The sequence below is a fragment of the Mesoplodon densirostris genome, chromosome 9 (genome assembly GCF_025265405.1).
Source record: "Mesoplodon densirostris isolate mMesDen1 chromosome 9, mMesDen1 primary haplotype, whole genome shotgun sequence".
NCBI classification, from domain to species: domain Eukaryota; kingdom Metazoa; phylum Chordata; class Mammalia; order Artiodactyla; family Ziphiidae; genus Mesoplodon; species Mesoplodon densirostris.
The window spans coordinates 13,674,966-13,692,502 of record NC_082669.1 but is presented as its reverse complement, the minus strand read 5'-3'; the positions used below and the strand labels follow the sequence as shown (position 1 = coordinate 13,692,502).

At 37.4% G+C, this 17,537-nt stretch overlaps 1 protein-coding gene across 1 annotated transcript in view; it reads right to left on the bottom strand.

The window, feature by feature from the left end:
• MAGI2 (membrane associated guanylate kinase, WW and PDZ domain containing 2) overlaps nt 1–17,537 on the bottom strand; it is a 1,346,582-nt gene that overhangs the window by 462,973 nt on the left and 866,072 nt on the right. The gene's annotated exons all lie outside the window — the stretch shown is intronic.

Here is a 17,537-nt window from a genome sequence, read left to right as displayed (position 1 = left end):
ACATTGATGAAAGACATTGAAGAGGCACATATAAATCGAAAAATATCTCATCTTGATGGATTTGATGAATTAGTATTGTTAAAATGTCCAGCTACCTAAAACCATCTATAGATTCAATGCAATCTCTAATAAAGTTCCAATGGAATTTTTCACAGAATAGAAAAAACAATTGTAAAATTTGTATGGAACCACAAAAGATCCCAAATAGTCAAAGAAATCCAGAGGAGAGAAAAACAAAGGTGGAGGCATCACACTTCCTCTTGACTTCAAACTATATTGCAAAGCTAAAGTAATCAAAACAGTATGGTATTGGCATAAAAACAGACACATTGACAAATGGAATAGAATCAACAGCCCAGAAATAGGACTTCCCTGGTAATGCAGTGGTTAAGAATCCACCTGCCAATGCAGGGGACACGGGTTCTAGCCATGGTCTGGGAAGATCCCACATACCATGGAGCAACTTAGCCCATGCGCCACAACTACTGAGCCTGTGCTCTAGAGCCCACAAGCCACAACTACTGAGCCTGCATGCCACAACTACTGAAGCTCACAGCCTAGAGCACATGCTCCACAACAAGAGAAGCCACCACAATGAGAAGCCCGCACCACAACGAAGAGAAGCCCCCATCACTGCAACTAGAGAAAGATCATGCGTAGCAGCGAAGACCCAATGCAGCCAAAAATTGATTGATTAATTAATTAATTAATTTTAAAAAGGAGCCCAGAAGTAAACCTTTTCATTTACGGTCAAATAGTACTTGATAAAGGAGCTAAGAATACTCAATGGGGAAAGGATAGTCTCTTCAACAATTCATGTTGGGAAAACTGGATATTCACATTCAAAAAGTGAAACCGGACCTCTATCTTACACCACTCACAAAAATTAACTTGAAACATCTTAAAGACTCAAATCTAAGACCTGAAGCCATAAAAACCCTAGAAGAAAACACATGGACAAAGCTCTTTGACATTGATCTTGGCAATACTTTTTGGAAATGACAACAAAAGAACAAGCAACAAAAGCAAAACTAAACAAGTGGGAAAACATCTGCGCTGAAAAAAAATCAGCATAATAAAAATGCAATCTATAAAATGGAAGAAAACATTTGCAGAACATTTACCTGGAAAGGGATTAATATCTAAAATATATAAGGGACTTGTACAACTAGCAAAAAAAAAAAAAATCTAATTTAAAAATGGGCAAAGGACCTGAATAGACATATTTCCAAAGAAGACATATACATGACTAACAGGTACATGAAAAGGTTCCCAACATCATTACTCATCAGGGAAATGCAAATCAGAACCACAAGGAAATATCATTTCACATCTGTTAGAATGGCTACTATCAAGAAGACAAGAGATGTTCAAAAGGAAACCCTTGTGCACTACTGGTAGGAATGTAAATTGGTGCAGCCACTATGGAAAACAGTATGGAGGTTCCTCAAATAATTAAAAATAGAACTACTACATGATCCTGAACTCCCACTTCTGCATATATATCTGAAGAAAATTAAATTATAACCTCAAAGAGATATCTGAATTCCCATGTTCACCGCAACTTTATTCACAATAGCCAAAATATGGAAACAACCTAAGTATCTACTGGTCAATGAATGGATAAAGAAAGTAAGATATATATAAATGGTATATTATTCAGACATAGAAAAGAAGGAAATCCTGCCATTTGCAACAACATGCACAGACCTTGAGGGCACTATGCTAAGTGAAATAAGTCAGAGACAGACAAATACTATATGATCTCACTTATATGTGAAATCCTAAAAAGCTGAAGTCATAGAAACAGAGCAGGATGGTGGTTGCCAGGGGCTGGGGAATGGGGGGTAATCAGTTGATACTGGTCAAAAGAAAGAAACTTACAGTTATAAGATGAATAAGTTCTGAGGATCTAATGTACAGCATAGTGACTGCAGTTAATAGCACTGTATCATATACTTGAAAGTTGCTAAGAGAGTATATCTTCAATGTTCTCAACACACAGACACAAAAAGGTAATCATGTGAGTTGATGGATATATTAATGAAATTGTGTTAATCATTTCACAGTATATATGTGGATCAAATCATCATACCGCATGCCTTAAACTGACACAATTTCATTTGTCAGCTATACCCCAATGAAGGTGGAAACATTTTTTAATGTTTTAAAATTTCCTATTTGGAAATTATTTTTCTTTTTATTGATATATAATTAAAGTTTTCTGTAATACAGGAATGTCATCTTTAAATTTTGTAAAGACCTACTCTATGGACTATTATGTATTCAATGTTCATAAAGTACTATGTATGCTTGAGAAGTGTATTCTCCATTCATTAAAACTTTTAGATCAAGAATACCTTTTCTGTTATTCAAATCTTTCTTCTTATTTTTCTGTGTTTAATATATTGAGTAGTAAGAGAGGTGCACTCAATCATACACTCTAATAGTGAATTCTTCAAATTCTTTTTTTCAGGTTTGTCGTTTTTCCCCCTCTCTGTATAACTTGAAGCTATACATACAAGCATTCATACAAGTTCAGAATTGTTATCTCTTCCTGATTAACTAAAACTCCTTTCTCTTTCTTTTCTTCTCTCTTCTTAGAAAAGAATAAACTAGGGAGCATCATTCTCCCTAATATTAAGGCTTACCACAGAGCTACAGGAATCAAGAGAGTGTGTTACTGGCACAGAGATAGACCCATAGACCAGTGGAACCCACTGATTTATGACAAAGTTGCATTCACAATCCAATGGAGAGAGGATAGCCTGTTATACAAATGGTGCTAGAGTAACTGGATATCCACAGGGAAAAAACTGAACCTTAACCTAAACCTTACACCTTATAAAAAATTAAGTATACATAGACCACAGGCTTAAATGTAAAACTATACAATTTAGGAAAAAAACATGAGAAAATCTTTGGCATCTAGGGCTAGGTGAAGAGTCCTTACACTTGTTATCAGAAACACGGTTCATAAAAGGAAACTTTGATAAATTAGACTTTATTGAAATTAAAAACATTTTCTCTGCAAAAACCCCTGTGAAGAGGATGGAAAGACCAATTACAGACTGGGAGATAATGTTTGTAAAGAACATATCTGATAGAGGGACTTCTATCTAGAATACATAAAGAACTCTCAAAACTGAATTTTAAAAAAAGTCTAATTAAAAATTGGTCAGGGCTTCCCTGGTGGCGCAGTGGTTGAGGGTCCGCCTGCCGATGCGGGGGACACGGGTTCGTGCCCCGGTCTGGGAGGATCCCACATGCCGCCGAGTGGCTGGGCCCGTGAGCCATGGCCGCTGGGCCTGTGCGTCCGGAGCCTGTGCTCCACGGCGGGAGGGGCCACGGCAGTGAGGGGCCCGCGTACCGCAAAAAAAAAAAAAAAAATTGGTCAAAATACATGACCAGACATACTGTGAGAAGGATATATAAGTGACAAATAATCACATGAAAATATGTTCAATATCATTAGCCATTAGGGAAATACAAATTAAAACCACAATACAATACCATTACACACCTATCAAAATGGCTAAAATAAAAAATAGTCATAACACCAAATGCTAACAAGTATGCAGAAAAACTGGATCACTCCTTCACTGCTGGTGGGGATGTACAATAAAAGAGTACAGGCACTCTGGAAAATAGTTTGGTAGTTTATTCTAAAACTAAAGATGCACTTTCTATACTAATCTAGCAATTGCACTCTTGGTCACTTATCCCAGAGAAATTAAACCTATGTTCATGCAAAAACCTGTATACAAATGTCTGTTGTAGTTTTATTTGTATTAGCTAAAAACTGGAAATAATCCAGGTGTCCTTCAGTGGGTAAATGCTTACACAAACATTGGTACATAAAAAGTAGCAAACCATTGAATGGATTTCAACATAATTAAATTGAGTGGAAAAAGCAATCTCAAAAGTTTACACACTGTATGATTCTATTGTATAACACATTTGAAATAACAAAGTAATTGAAATGGAGAATAGATTAGTGTCTAAGGTTTGTGCAGTGGGAAGAGACGTATATGGCTACAAAGTGGTAGATAAGGGAGCCTTGTGGTAATGAATCTTTATTGTGGTTATAGTTATGTGGAGCTACACATGTGATATAATTGTATAGAACTACACACACACACACACACACACAAATGACCACTTGTATAACTGGTGAAGTCTGAATAGGTTCTGTTCATTGTACCAAAGTCAGTTACCTGATTTTGATATTGTATTATATATATATAAGATGTTAACATGGGGGAGGCTTCATGAAGGGTGTTTGGGACCTCCCTGTCATCCTTTTGTTATTTCCTGTGGCTTTAGAATGCTTTAAAAAAAGTCACCTTTGAAAAAATTTAAAATAATTTTGCTACTGTGTAGAACAGATTCAATGATGTCAAGATTATTTTTAAACTTGTGTGCATTAAGGAGTAAGGATAAGACACAACTTATTCCTAAGCATAAATGTAAGTTGAGAAATCAAGAACTAACGGAGGACAAAATTTCATAATCGTTCTGTAGGTACGACTTTATAGCTGAAGTAAATATTAATAGGTAGAAGGGAAACAAATAAACAATTAGGGAAGGAAAGATATTCCAAACATCTAACAACTTTAATTGTTTGGACACCAACCCATCAGAAGAGAATGGGACCAAATAGAACAAATGACAGCCAGTAACAACCCAGAATCTGGTACCTGTGCACAACAGTGCAATATCCATCCTATATGATTTATTTTGGATTAATATTATTTCCTCCCCCCAAAATTTATATTCCTAAAATATTGTTTTTTCTTAGTACTCTTGAGATGAAATCATGGAAAGGGTGCTATATTATTGGATAGAGCATATCTCAAAGTGCTGCTATAGAAAATCATGACTACAGTAAGTCCCCTACATACTAACCTTCAAGTTGCGAACTTTCAAAGATGTGAACTTGCGCTTGCATGTCCAATCACATAAGTTAGTTCACACATCTGGTGCACATTGTCATGTGTTTGCATCCTCTACAAGTGGTTGTGCTTTTGTGTACTTTACTGTATAGTACTATATAGAGTACAGTAGTACAGTATCTTTATTTCAAGCCCAGGATGTCTGGAAGCAAGCATAAAAGCAGTGGTGATGTAGCTGGTACTGCTAAGAAGTGCCAAGCGATGACGATGGAAACAAAACCGAAAATAATTGAGAGAGTGGAGCGAGGTGAAAAGATGGTAGATGTCGCTCATTCTTATAACACTGAGCTCCTTGCTATGCAACATGAGGAGCTTACTAATGAAGACCTGATGGAACTGGAGCCCCAAGGAAAGGACAAAGAAAGACAAGAGGAAGCAGAAGTAACTGAAGAACCAAAGAGATTCATGACACAGGAAATGGCAAGGGGATTTTCTTTATTTGAGGAGGCACTGTTAGTTTTTGAGGCACAGGACCCGAACGTAGAACAGTACATGAAGGTTGTAGCAGCCATTCAGAATGCAGTCCAGTGCTACTGTGTCATCTATGACGAGAAAAAAAGAGCTACTATCCAGATATCACTGGATCATTTTTTCAAGAGGGTAGATAGAATTGAATCCAGCAAGGAACCAGAACCTGTGCCATCAACGTCAGATGAGAGTAAAATTGCAGCTTGCCCTCCATCTCCTACTGCTGATGATCCTTCAGCTCTACCATCTCCCACCTCCTCTCCCTCCTCCAATCAGTAACTCTTCTTCCCTGTTCACTCGATGCCAGCCCCTGTATGCCACCTGTTGTACTGTACTACTGTACTTTTCAAGGTACTGTACTATAAGATTAAAAATGTTTTCTTTATGTTTTGTGTTTGTTTTTTAATGTATTATTTGTGTGAAAAGTATTATAAACCTATCACAGTATAGTACTATATAGCCGATTGTGTTAGTTGGGTACCTAGGCTAACTTCGTTGGATTTACAAACAAATTGGTCTTATGAAAGCACTCTCAGAACGGAACTCGTTCATATGTGGAGGACTTACTGTAATACAAATAATTACCAGTCAGTGAAATAAGAACTAACTGCTTCTGTTAAGATATTCTAAATTTCCTCATTTTTTTAACAAAAACACTCAAAATATCAGTATAGAAACAAAATACACAAATTAGTTTGTTCATAATATTTAAACATTAGGAGTTCAATATTTGCATATAAATGAATCTTTTCAACTTTAAAGTTTTAGTACTTGAATAGTTAATATTTTTAGAGTCTGTTTTTTATTAATTCTTCCTAGTGAAAAAATTTCAAGATACTTTACAAATATAATCTTAGCAGGTTTATCAGATTAGAAAAACAACTATTCAAGGGATATATTAATTTGATCATATTTAAACTTGAGAAATTAGGAGCTCTAATGATCAATACAAATTTAATGAGAAAATAGGCCAAAGTCCCTATTTAAGGGAAATAAATTATGTAGTCTAGAAAAAGAATTTGAACTACAAAAATAAAAATATGCATGTCCAAATCTTTCTGTCATTTCTATAAAACTCACTTAAGAAATGACCTGAAAAAAAAAAAAAGAAATGACCTGAAATTAATTAGCATTTTCTATTATTTTAGAAAGGTAACCTCCTTATCTTGGAAAAAATCCATTTAATAAATATGAAACAAAGCTTATGCTATCTTTGTTCATGAGCATTTCAGACATAGCTTTTTTTTTTTTTCTTAAGATAGATTAAGTAATAGTTCAAAGCTTTAGTTCATGTAAGTTGAAATGCAGTTTTCATGTATGTAAAAAGGTTAAGATTATGTGATTTTTCTTTCCTATGGTAACATGAAACAACTCACAATTCATAGGTACAGAATACAGAAATGACGTCACCCAATTCATACAGCTCTAATTATAACTCTGTGAAATTTAGAGCTAGTTTAACAGAATGGAGGGGGGGAAACTCCCATCTATTAATATTAGGCTGGAATTAGCTAGCTGGATAAGTTTTGCCTACATGGGTTTGTTCTTTTCTACCTCTTCAGGACACCCTAGAGAAATTAAAGGCTCTTAAGGTAGGCCAACCATTCTGAATTTCTTCCCCGTTGTCTTCTATGAGACTAATTTGTTGGCTCAGAGCATACTCGAATGAAAATAAAGAAGCAGTTATTTAGAGCCCATGGTGCAACAAACTCTGTCCTTCTTGTTTGTGAAACTAAATGTGCATGAAATAGATATCATTTCCATTTACAGGTAAGAAAACCTAGGCTCCCAGAGATTAAGTACCTGCCTAAAAGCCCACAGATTTTGATTTGGAATACAGCTTTCCCTGACAACAAATCCTACATAATTTCCTCTCCTGAATACAATACTGTAGTCCTACTGATTTTAGTCACTTTTCAACTTTATCAAGAGTCCTACCGGGATTGAATCACTTTTGATATTGACCCTAATTCAGTGGTTCATGTGGAATGTGTCACCACTGGGATGTTTATGATTGGAAATATCTCAGACAAACATCACAGTGCTGATTCTCAGGACTGGGGACAATATGATGGTGCTTTATATACAGTTCAACCAATCTTGCATCCACATTATTTAATAGTTAACTGTTATTTCTGTTGCATTTTGTAAAAGACTATATTGGCTTGCTAAACAGCACTCCCCCAAATCCTAATATTAGAGTCTTGTAGTAGGTGGAGACTTTTTTCTGCCATGTAGACTGGTGCTTAAATTCCAAAAATGCACAGAGCTGTGACAATTGCACAGAACACAATGACTTTAGTATTTTCAACCATATTTTGAGAGAAGGAAGTATGTTGTTATGTTTAGTATCTGTGTTATCCTTCAAATAAAAAAGCAAAATGATGGCTTTAGTGTCAACAGAATAAGTAGTTGTTTAATAAGTATTTGTACTGAGCCATCCATGGTGGCTTTTCCCTCCTTGATGCCAATGAGAAAACATTTGCTAGTTTTTTCTCTCGCCAAGAATAATTTAAATCAGTTGATACCTCCTTCCATCTCTCTTTTACTTGACTTCATCTTACTATAGGTGACTAAGTAATTACCTTCAAGCATCTATATAAACAGAACTGAAGAAGCATACATTTACAGATCCATATCTACATACACATACATATGTACATTCATAATAGTATACACACATACATAACATGGAATTCAATCTTGAGGGATTAAGTATGATAATGATAATAAAGAATTTATAGCATGCAACCCAGTAAAGTCTAAAATGTACAATTTAAAAATTACTGCACTGGACTTCCGGGTAAGATGGCGGAAGAGTAAGACGCGGAGATCACCTTCCTCCCCACAGATACACCAGAAATACAGCTACACGTGGAACAACTCCTACAGAACACCTACTGAACGCTGGCAGAAGACCCCAGACCTCCCAAAAGGCAAGAAACTCCCCACATACCTGGGTAGGGCAAAGCAGAGAGATTCCCGCACAGAGGAGCGGTGCCGAGCGGCACTCACCAGCCCGAGAGGCTTGTCTGCTCCCCCGCCGAGGCGGGCGGCGCTGGAGCTGAGGCTCGGGCTTCGGTCAGAGCGCAGGGAGAGGACTGGGGCTGGCGGCGAGAACTCAGCCTGAAGGGGGCTGATGTGCCACAGCTAGCCGGGAGGGAGTCCGGGAAAACTCTGGAGCTGCCGAAGAGGCAGGAGACTTTTTCTTCCCTCTTGGTTTCCTGGTGCGCGAGGAGAGGGGATTAAGAGCGCCGCGTAAAGGAGCTCCAGAGACGGGCGCGAGTCGCGGCTGAAAGCGCGGAGCCCAGAGACGGGCGTGGGACGCTGGGGCTGCTGCTGCCGCCGCCAAGAAGCCTGTGTGCGAGCGCAGGTCACTGTCCACACCGCCCTTCCGGGAGCCTGTGCAGCCTGACACTGCCGGGGTCCCGGGATCCAGGGGCGGCTTCCCTGGGAGAACGCACGGCGCGCCTCGGGCTGGTGCAACGTCACGCCGACCTCTGCCGCTGCAGGCTCGCCCCGCACTCCGTGCCCCTCCCTCCCGCCCGGCCTGAGTGAGCCAGAGTCCCCGAAGAGGCTGCTCCTTTAACCCTGTCCTGTCTGAGCGAAGAACAGACGCCCTCCGGCGACCTACACGCAGAGGCGGGGCCAAATCCAAAGCTGAGACCCAGGAGCTGTGAGAACAAAGAAGAGAAAGGGAAACCTCTCCCAGCAGCCTCAGAAGCAGCGGATTAAAGCTCCACAATCAACTTCATGTACCCTGCATCTGTGGAATACATGAATAGACAACAAATCATCCCAAATTGAGTAGCCAGGAGGCAGTGCTGTGTCTCTGAGGTGGGAGAGCGAACTTCAGGACACTGGTCCACAAGAGACCTCCCAGCTCCACATAATATCAAACGGCGAAAATCTTCCAGAGATCTCCATCTCAACACCAGCACCCAGCTTCACTCAACGACCAGCAAGCTACAGTGCTGGACACCCTTTGCCAAACAACTAGCAAGACAGGAACACAACGCCACCCATTAGCAGAGAGGCTGCCTCAAATCATAAAAAGTCCGCAAACACCCCAAAACACACCACCAGACGTGGACCTGCCCACCAGAAAGACAAGATCCAGCCTCATCCACCAGAACACAGGCAGTAGTCCCCTCCACCAAGAAGCCTACACAACCCACTAAACCAACCTTAGCCACTGGGGACAGACACCAAAAACAACGGGAACTACGAACCTGCAGCCTGCAAAAAGGAGACCCCAAACACAGTAACATAAGCAAAATGAAAAGACAGAAAAACACACAGCAGGAGAAGGAGCAAGATAAAAACCCACCAGACCTAACAAATGAAGAGGTAATAGGCACTCTATCTGAAAAAGAATTCAGAATAATGATGGTAAAGATGATCCAAAATCTTGGAAATAGAATAGACAAAATGCAAGAAACAGTTAACAAGGACCTAGAAGAACTAAAGATGAATCAAGCATCGATTAAAAACACAATACATGAAATAAAAAATACTCTAGATGGGATCAATAGCAGAATAACTGAGGCAGAAGAACGGATAAGTGAGGTGGAAGATAAAATAGTGGAAATAACTGCTGCACAGCAAAATAAAGAAAAAAGAATGAAAAGAACAGAGGACAGTCTCAGAGACCTCTGGGACAACATTAAACGCAGCAACATTCGAATTATAGGGGTTCCAGAAGAAGAAGAGAAAAAGAAAGGGACTGAGAAAATATTTGAAGAGATTATAGTTGAAAACTTCCCTAATATGGGAAAGGAAATAGTTAATCAAGTCCAGGAGGCACAGAGAGTCCCATACAGAATAAATCCAAGGAGAAATACACCAAGACACATATTAATCAAACTGTCAAAAATTAAACACAAAGAAATCATATTAAAAGCAGCAAGGCAAAAACAACAAATAACACACAAGGGAATCCCCATCAGGATAACAGCTGATCTCTCAGCAGAAACTCTACAAGCCAGAAGGGAGTGGCAGGACATACTTAAAGTGATGAAGGAGAAAAACCTGCAACCAAGATTACTCTACCCAGCAAGGATCTCATTCAGATTTGATGGAGAAATTAAAACCTTTACAGACAAGCAAAAGCTGAGAGAGTTCAGCACCACCAAACCAGCTTTACAACAAATGCTAAAGGAACTTCTCTAGGCAAGAAACACAACAGAAGGAAAAGAACTACAATAACGAACCCAAAACAAGAAAATGGGAATAGGAACATACATATCAATAATTACCTTAAATGTAAATGGACTAAATGCTCCCACCAAAAGACACAGAGTGGCTGAATGGATACAAAAACAAGACCCATATATATGCTGTCTACAAGAGACCCACTTCAGACCTAGAGACACATACAGACTGAAAGTAAGGGGATGGAAAAAGATATTCCATGCAAATGGAAACCAAAAGAAAGCTGGAGTAGCAATTCTCATATCAGACAAAATAGACTTTAAAATAAAGACTACTAGAAGAGACAAAGAAGGACACTACATAATGATCAAGGGATCAATCCAAGAAGAAGATATAACAATTGTAAATATTTATGCACCCAACATAGGAGCACCTCAATACATAAGGGAAATATTAACAGCCATAAAAGGAGAAATCGACAGTAACACAATCATAGTAGGGGACTTTAACACCCCACTTTCACCAATGGACAGGTCATCCAAAATGAAAATAAATAAGGAAACACAAGCTTTAAATGATACATTAAACAAGATGGACTTAATTGATATTTATAGGACATTCCATCCAAAAACAACAGAATACACATTTTTCTCAAGTGCTCATGGAACATTCTCCAAGATAGATCATATCTTGGGTCACAAATCAAGCCTTGGTAAATTTAAGAAAATTGAAATTGTATCAAGTATCTTTTCCGACCACAATGCTATGAGACTAGATATCAATTACAGGAAAAGAGCTGTAAAACATACAAACACATGGAGGCTAAACAATACACTACTTAATAACGAAGTGATCACTGAAGAAATCAAAGAGGAAATTAAAAAATACCTAGAAACAAATGACAATGGAGACACGACGACCCAAAACCTATGGGATGCAGCAAAAGCAGTTCTAAGAGGGAAGTTTATGGCAATACAATCCCACCTTAAGAAACAGGAAATATCTCGAATAAACAACCTAACCTTGCACCTAAAGCAATTAGAGAAAGAAGAACAAAAACATCCCAAAGTTAGCAGAAGGAAAGAAATCATAAAAATCAGATCAGAAATAAATGAAAAAGAAATGAAGGAAACGATAGCAAAGATCAATAAAACTAAAAGCTGGTTCTTTGAGAAGATAAACAAAATTGATAAACCATTAGCCAGACTCATCAAGAAAAAAAGGGAGAAGACTCAAATCAATAGAATTAGAAATGAAAAAGGAGAAGTAACAACTGACACTGCAGAAATACAAAAGATCATGAGAGATTACTATAAGCAACTCTATGCCAATAAAATGGACAACCTGGAAGAAATGGACAAATTCTTAGAAATGCACAACCTGCCAAGACTGAATCAGGAAGAAATAGAAAATATGAACAGACCAATCACAAGCACTGAAATTGAAACTGTGATTAAAAATCTTCCAACAAACAAAAGCCCAGGACCAGATGGCTTCACAGGCGAATTCTATCAAGCATTTAGAGAAGAGCTAACACCTATCCTTCTCAGACTCTTCCAAAATATAGCAGAGGGAGGAACACTCCCAAACTCATTCTACGAGGCCACCATCACCTTGATACCAAAACCAGACAAGGATGTCACAAAGAAAGAAAACTACAGGCCAATATCACTGATGAACATAGATGCAAAAATCCTCAACAAAATACTAGCAAACAGAATCCAACAGCACATTAAAAGGATCATACACCATGATCAAGTGGGGTTTATTCCAGGAATGCAAGGATTCTTCAATATACGCAAATCAATCAATGTGATACACCATATTAACAAACTGAAGGAGAAAAACCATATGATCATCTCAATAGATGCAGAGAAAGCTTTTGACAAAATTCAACACCCATTTATGATAAAAACCCTGAAGAAAGTAGGCATAGAGGGAACTTTCCTCAACATAATAAAGGCCATATATGACAAACCCACAGCCAGCATCGTCCTCAATGGTGAAAAACTGAAACCATTTCCACTAAGATCAGGAACAAGACAAGGTTGCCCACTCTCACCACTCTTATTCAACCTAGTTTTGGAAGTTTTAGCCACAGCAATCAGAGAAGAAAAGGAAATAAAAGGAATCCAAATGGGAAAAGAAGAAGTAAAGCTGTCACTGTTTGCAGATGACATGATACTATACATAGAGAATCCTAAAGATGCTACCAGAAAACTACTAGAGCTAATCAATGAATTTGGTAAAGTTGCAGGATACAAAATTAATGCACAGAAATCTCTGGCATTCCTATATACTAATGATGAAAAATCTGAAAGTGAAATCAAGGAAATACTCCCATTTACCATTGCAACAAAAAGAATAAAATATCTAGGAATAAACCTACCTAAGGAGACAAAAGACCTGTATGCAGAAAATTATAAGACACTGATGAAAGAAATTAAAGATGATACAAATAGATGGAGAGATGTACCATGTTCTTGGATTGGAAGAATCAACATTGTGAAAATGACTCTATTACCCAAAGCAATCTACAGATTCAATGCAATTCCTATCAAACTACCAATGGCATTTTTCACAGAACTAGAACAAAAAATTTCACAATTTGTATGGAAACACAAAAGACCCCGAATAGCCAAAGCAATCTTGAGAACGAAAAATGGAGCTGGAGGAATCAGGCTCCCTGACTTCAGACTATACTACAAAGCTACAGTAATCAAGACAGTATGGTACTGGCACAAAAACAGAAAGATAGATCAATGGAACAGGATAGAAAGCCCAGAGATAAACCCACGGACATATGGTCACCTTATCTTTGATAAAGGAGGCAGGAATGTACAGTGGAGAAAGGACAGTCTCTTCAATAAGTGGTGCTGGGAAAATTGGACAGGGACATGTAAAAGTATGAGATTAGATCACTCCCTAACACCATACACAAAAATTAGCTCAAAATGGATTAAAGACCTAAATGTAAGGCCAGACACTATCAAACTCCTAGAGGAAAACATAGGCAGAACACTCTATGACATAAATCACAGCAAGATCCTTTTTGACCCACCTCCTAGAGAAATGGAAATAAAGACAAAAATAAACACATGGGACCTAATGAAACTTAAGAGCTTTTCCACAGCAAAGGAAACCATAAACAAGACGAAAAGACAACCCTCAGAATGGGAGAAAATATTTGCAAATGAAGCAACGGACAAAGGATTAATCTCCAAAATTTATAAGCAGCTCATGCAGCTCAATAGCAAAAAAACAAACAACCCAATCCAAAAATGGGCAGAAGACCTAAATAGACATTTCTCCACAGAAGATATACAGACAGCCAACAAACACATGAAAGGATGCTCAACATCTTTACTCATTAGAGAAATGCAAATCAAAACTACAATGAGATATCATCTCACACCAGTCAGAATGGCCATCATCAAAAAATCTAGAAACAATAAATGCTGGAGAGGGTGTGGAAAAAAGGGAACACTCTTGCACTGCTGGTGGGAATGTGAATTGGTACAGCCACTATGGAGAACGGTATGGAGGTTCCTTAAAAAACTACAAATAGAACTACCATATGACCCAGCAATCCCACTACTGGGCATATACCCTGAGAAAACCATAATTCAAAAAGAGACATGTACCAAAATGTTCATAGCAGCCCTATTTACAATAGCCCGGAGATGGAAACAACCTAAGTGTCCATCATCGGATGAATGGATAAAGAAGATGTGGCACATATATACAATGGAATATTATTCAGCCATAAAAAGAAATGAAATTGAGCTATTTGTAATGAGGTGGATGGACCTAGAGTCTGTCATACAGAGTGAAGTAAGTCAGAAAGAGAAAGACAAATACTGTATGCTGACACATATATATGGAATTTAAGGAAAAAATGTCATGAAGAACATAGGGGTAAGACAGGAATAAAGACACAGACCTACTAGAGCATGGACTTGAGGATATGGGGAGGGGGAAGGGTAAGCTGTGACAAAGTGAAAGAGCGGCATGGACATATATACACTACCAAACGTAAGGTAGATAGCTAGTGGGAAGCAGCCGCATAGCACAGGGAGATCAGCTCGGTTCTCTGTGACCGCCTGGAGGGGTGGGATAGGGAGGGTGGGAGGGAGGGAGGGAGATGCAAAAGGGAGGGGATATGGGAACATATGTATATGTATAACTGATTAAATTTGTAAAATAAAAAAAAAAAAAGTAAAAAAAAAAAAAAAAAAAAAAAAAAAAAAAAATAAAAATTACTGCACTAAAATTTCTGCTTCCAGGTAGGATGAAGTGAGCAGGTTAAGAGAACACAAAGAAAATCTAGATCAAATATAACAAATAAACAATACAAAGGAATCAAAGAACTGCTGAAACAACAGATCTAAAATGGTCTAAGAATCTGAAGAGGAAAGAATCCTGGAGAGGTAAGGGAGGAATGTTGTAGATGATTTTTGTTGATTCTGGGCTGTGGAAAGAATCCAGACTTGGCCTGGGAAGAAGGCCATCACTGGGGTTGAGAGAAACCAGCAGACTGTTGCAAAGACTTGAGGGACAGACAAAGCTCTAACACATGCCAATCAATCCATGATGAAATCTGTCAAATTCAGAAGATGCACGGTCTGGAGGCAAAAAACTAAGCTAAAACCCCTGAAAAGCACCACAGATTTTTGGTAGTCTTGAATTACTGAGAAGAAAAATATTTTAAAAATATTGGTGTTCAAAACCTGCCCAGGGGCAGGCTCCACATGGATACACCAGGCCAGGGTTCATCCTCGGACCGAGTCCAGCCTCCTCCTATGTTTTGTATGGTCCAAGAGCTAAGAACAGTTTACATAAGTTTAAATGATTGAGAAAAATATCAAAAGAAGAAGAATATTTTAATTCATGAAACTCAAATTTCTGTGTCTATGAGAAATGTTTTATTGAAATATGTCTATACCCTTTATTTATATATTGACTTTGGTCACTTTTGTACAACAATGAGTAGCTGCGAAGAAACTGGGTGACCAAAGCCTAAAATATTTACTACCTGACCCTTTATAGAAAATATTTGCTTACCTACAATAGGCTATTAGTTGAAACTCTGGGTGGGCAAACGCCCTAAGAACAAAAGCAAACCAGAGGTAGACTGGGTCTCACCAAAGCTCAATCCAACCTCATGTTGGCTCAGCTCTGATTGGATTAAGGTAATTAGCCTCCACTCCATCTCCGTGGTGGAAGAAGGATAAATCTTTGCTAGTGAAAGATATTATCATCTTAAGCCTCTACAATTTTTATATACATTTTATACATGTTTCAGCATTCAGAAAAGTACTAACTTCTTTGATCTGAGCTGACCTGTGATAGATATAAAGAAGCCTGTCTTAACTAGTAGGCTCAACAGCAATCCATTCACATCCGACATTTTAAACAAGCAGTTTTAATCTATGTTATTTAAAGAAAAATAAAACAGAAGTAACAGTATGGCCAAAAAGCACTTTTCTTGGTAAGAAAACTTAAAATATGTGCCTGGAACAATAGCATTCTAACTAGATGTTAGTTTACATTGTAAAGTACTCCAGTAACGTATGAAACAAAATCTATGAATTACTCATTTTGTAGAAAAAGAAAAATAGTAATTAACCAGTTATAACTCATTCTGAGCTATAAGACTGTATTCTAGGACTCATTTTTTAATATCACATGAATTCACAGGTACTGGTATCATATTTTAGGCATCTACCATGTTGAGAAGACAGATGAGTACAGATATGGGAAAAACTGATAACACTGAAATGTTACAGTTATGCAAAATGTTAAACCTACATCTCTCCCAGGATTTTAAAATTTGACTTTAATAGCCTTTTATAATGAAAAGAACAACTCAAATGTACAGACAGCTGAGAAGTTCAACAGGTACAGAACTACAAAGTCATTGAATTCATTTTAATTAGTATATATATATATATATATATATATGGTTTTATATCTCTGGCATCAGTAAATCATAACTCCCAGATATAGCAGATCAGGTCATTTTAATTTATAACCTATCATAATTTGCAACATATGTCTTATTAGTGCCAATGAAATGTAACCTAATTGTGCTCAAAAGTCTCAGGTCACAAAATAATTGTAAAAGATTCACACACATATACCTATACTTTTATACAGAAGGCATACAGACATAGCTATGAATATAAAATTATATGTAGTGATAAAAATTAGACATTTATGCATTCAAATATGTACATATAACCGGTAAACTGATTGTTTATTTAGCTCAGTTGTATAACCAGCTTGTGAACAGTTACCTTATAACATAGGAATGAACAATATTATCTTGATATTGTCTGAGAAAGACAGAATTGCCATTAAAATAAAAGGACTTTTACAGTTATAGACTTTTTAAAAAGTTGACTTTCTAAAAACTTTCTTAAAAGTTTAAATACTCCTCCTCACTTTCCTCACTTTTAGAGCTCTTCAATGATAGATGCCTCTGAACAAGGCTCTAATAATTTGATCAGATAAAGGCTGTGAATGCAGTCAAATAATGAATCATCAGGAGTATACACTATTTATCATTTTAGACGAATTATAAGTACTCTTTTAACATTAAACTCAATGTTACAAAAACTTGTAAATATCATCAGTAACAGACTTCATTTATATAATTTACTATTTTAAAAACAAGGTTTACTTTCATGTAATCCTCAAAATTATTTTTAAAAACTCTTCACATAGATGAAAACAGCCGATTTTTAAGCAAATTAACGTCATTACATTGGGAACTGGAAAATACTAAAGATAACCCAGCACATTCATGCAATCAATTGTTGTATTTAAATGTTTGATTAAAGGAAAGAAGCCGTACGTATAAATCTTTATATCACCAGTTCCTTAATAACTAGAAGAATGCTATGCCTCAAAACACAAAAATAAAATATTACTTATAGTGCCACAATACTTTTCTCT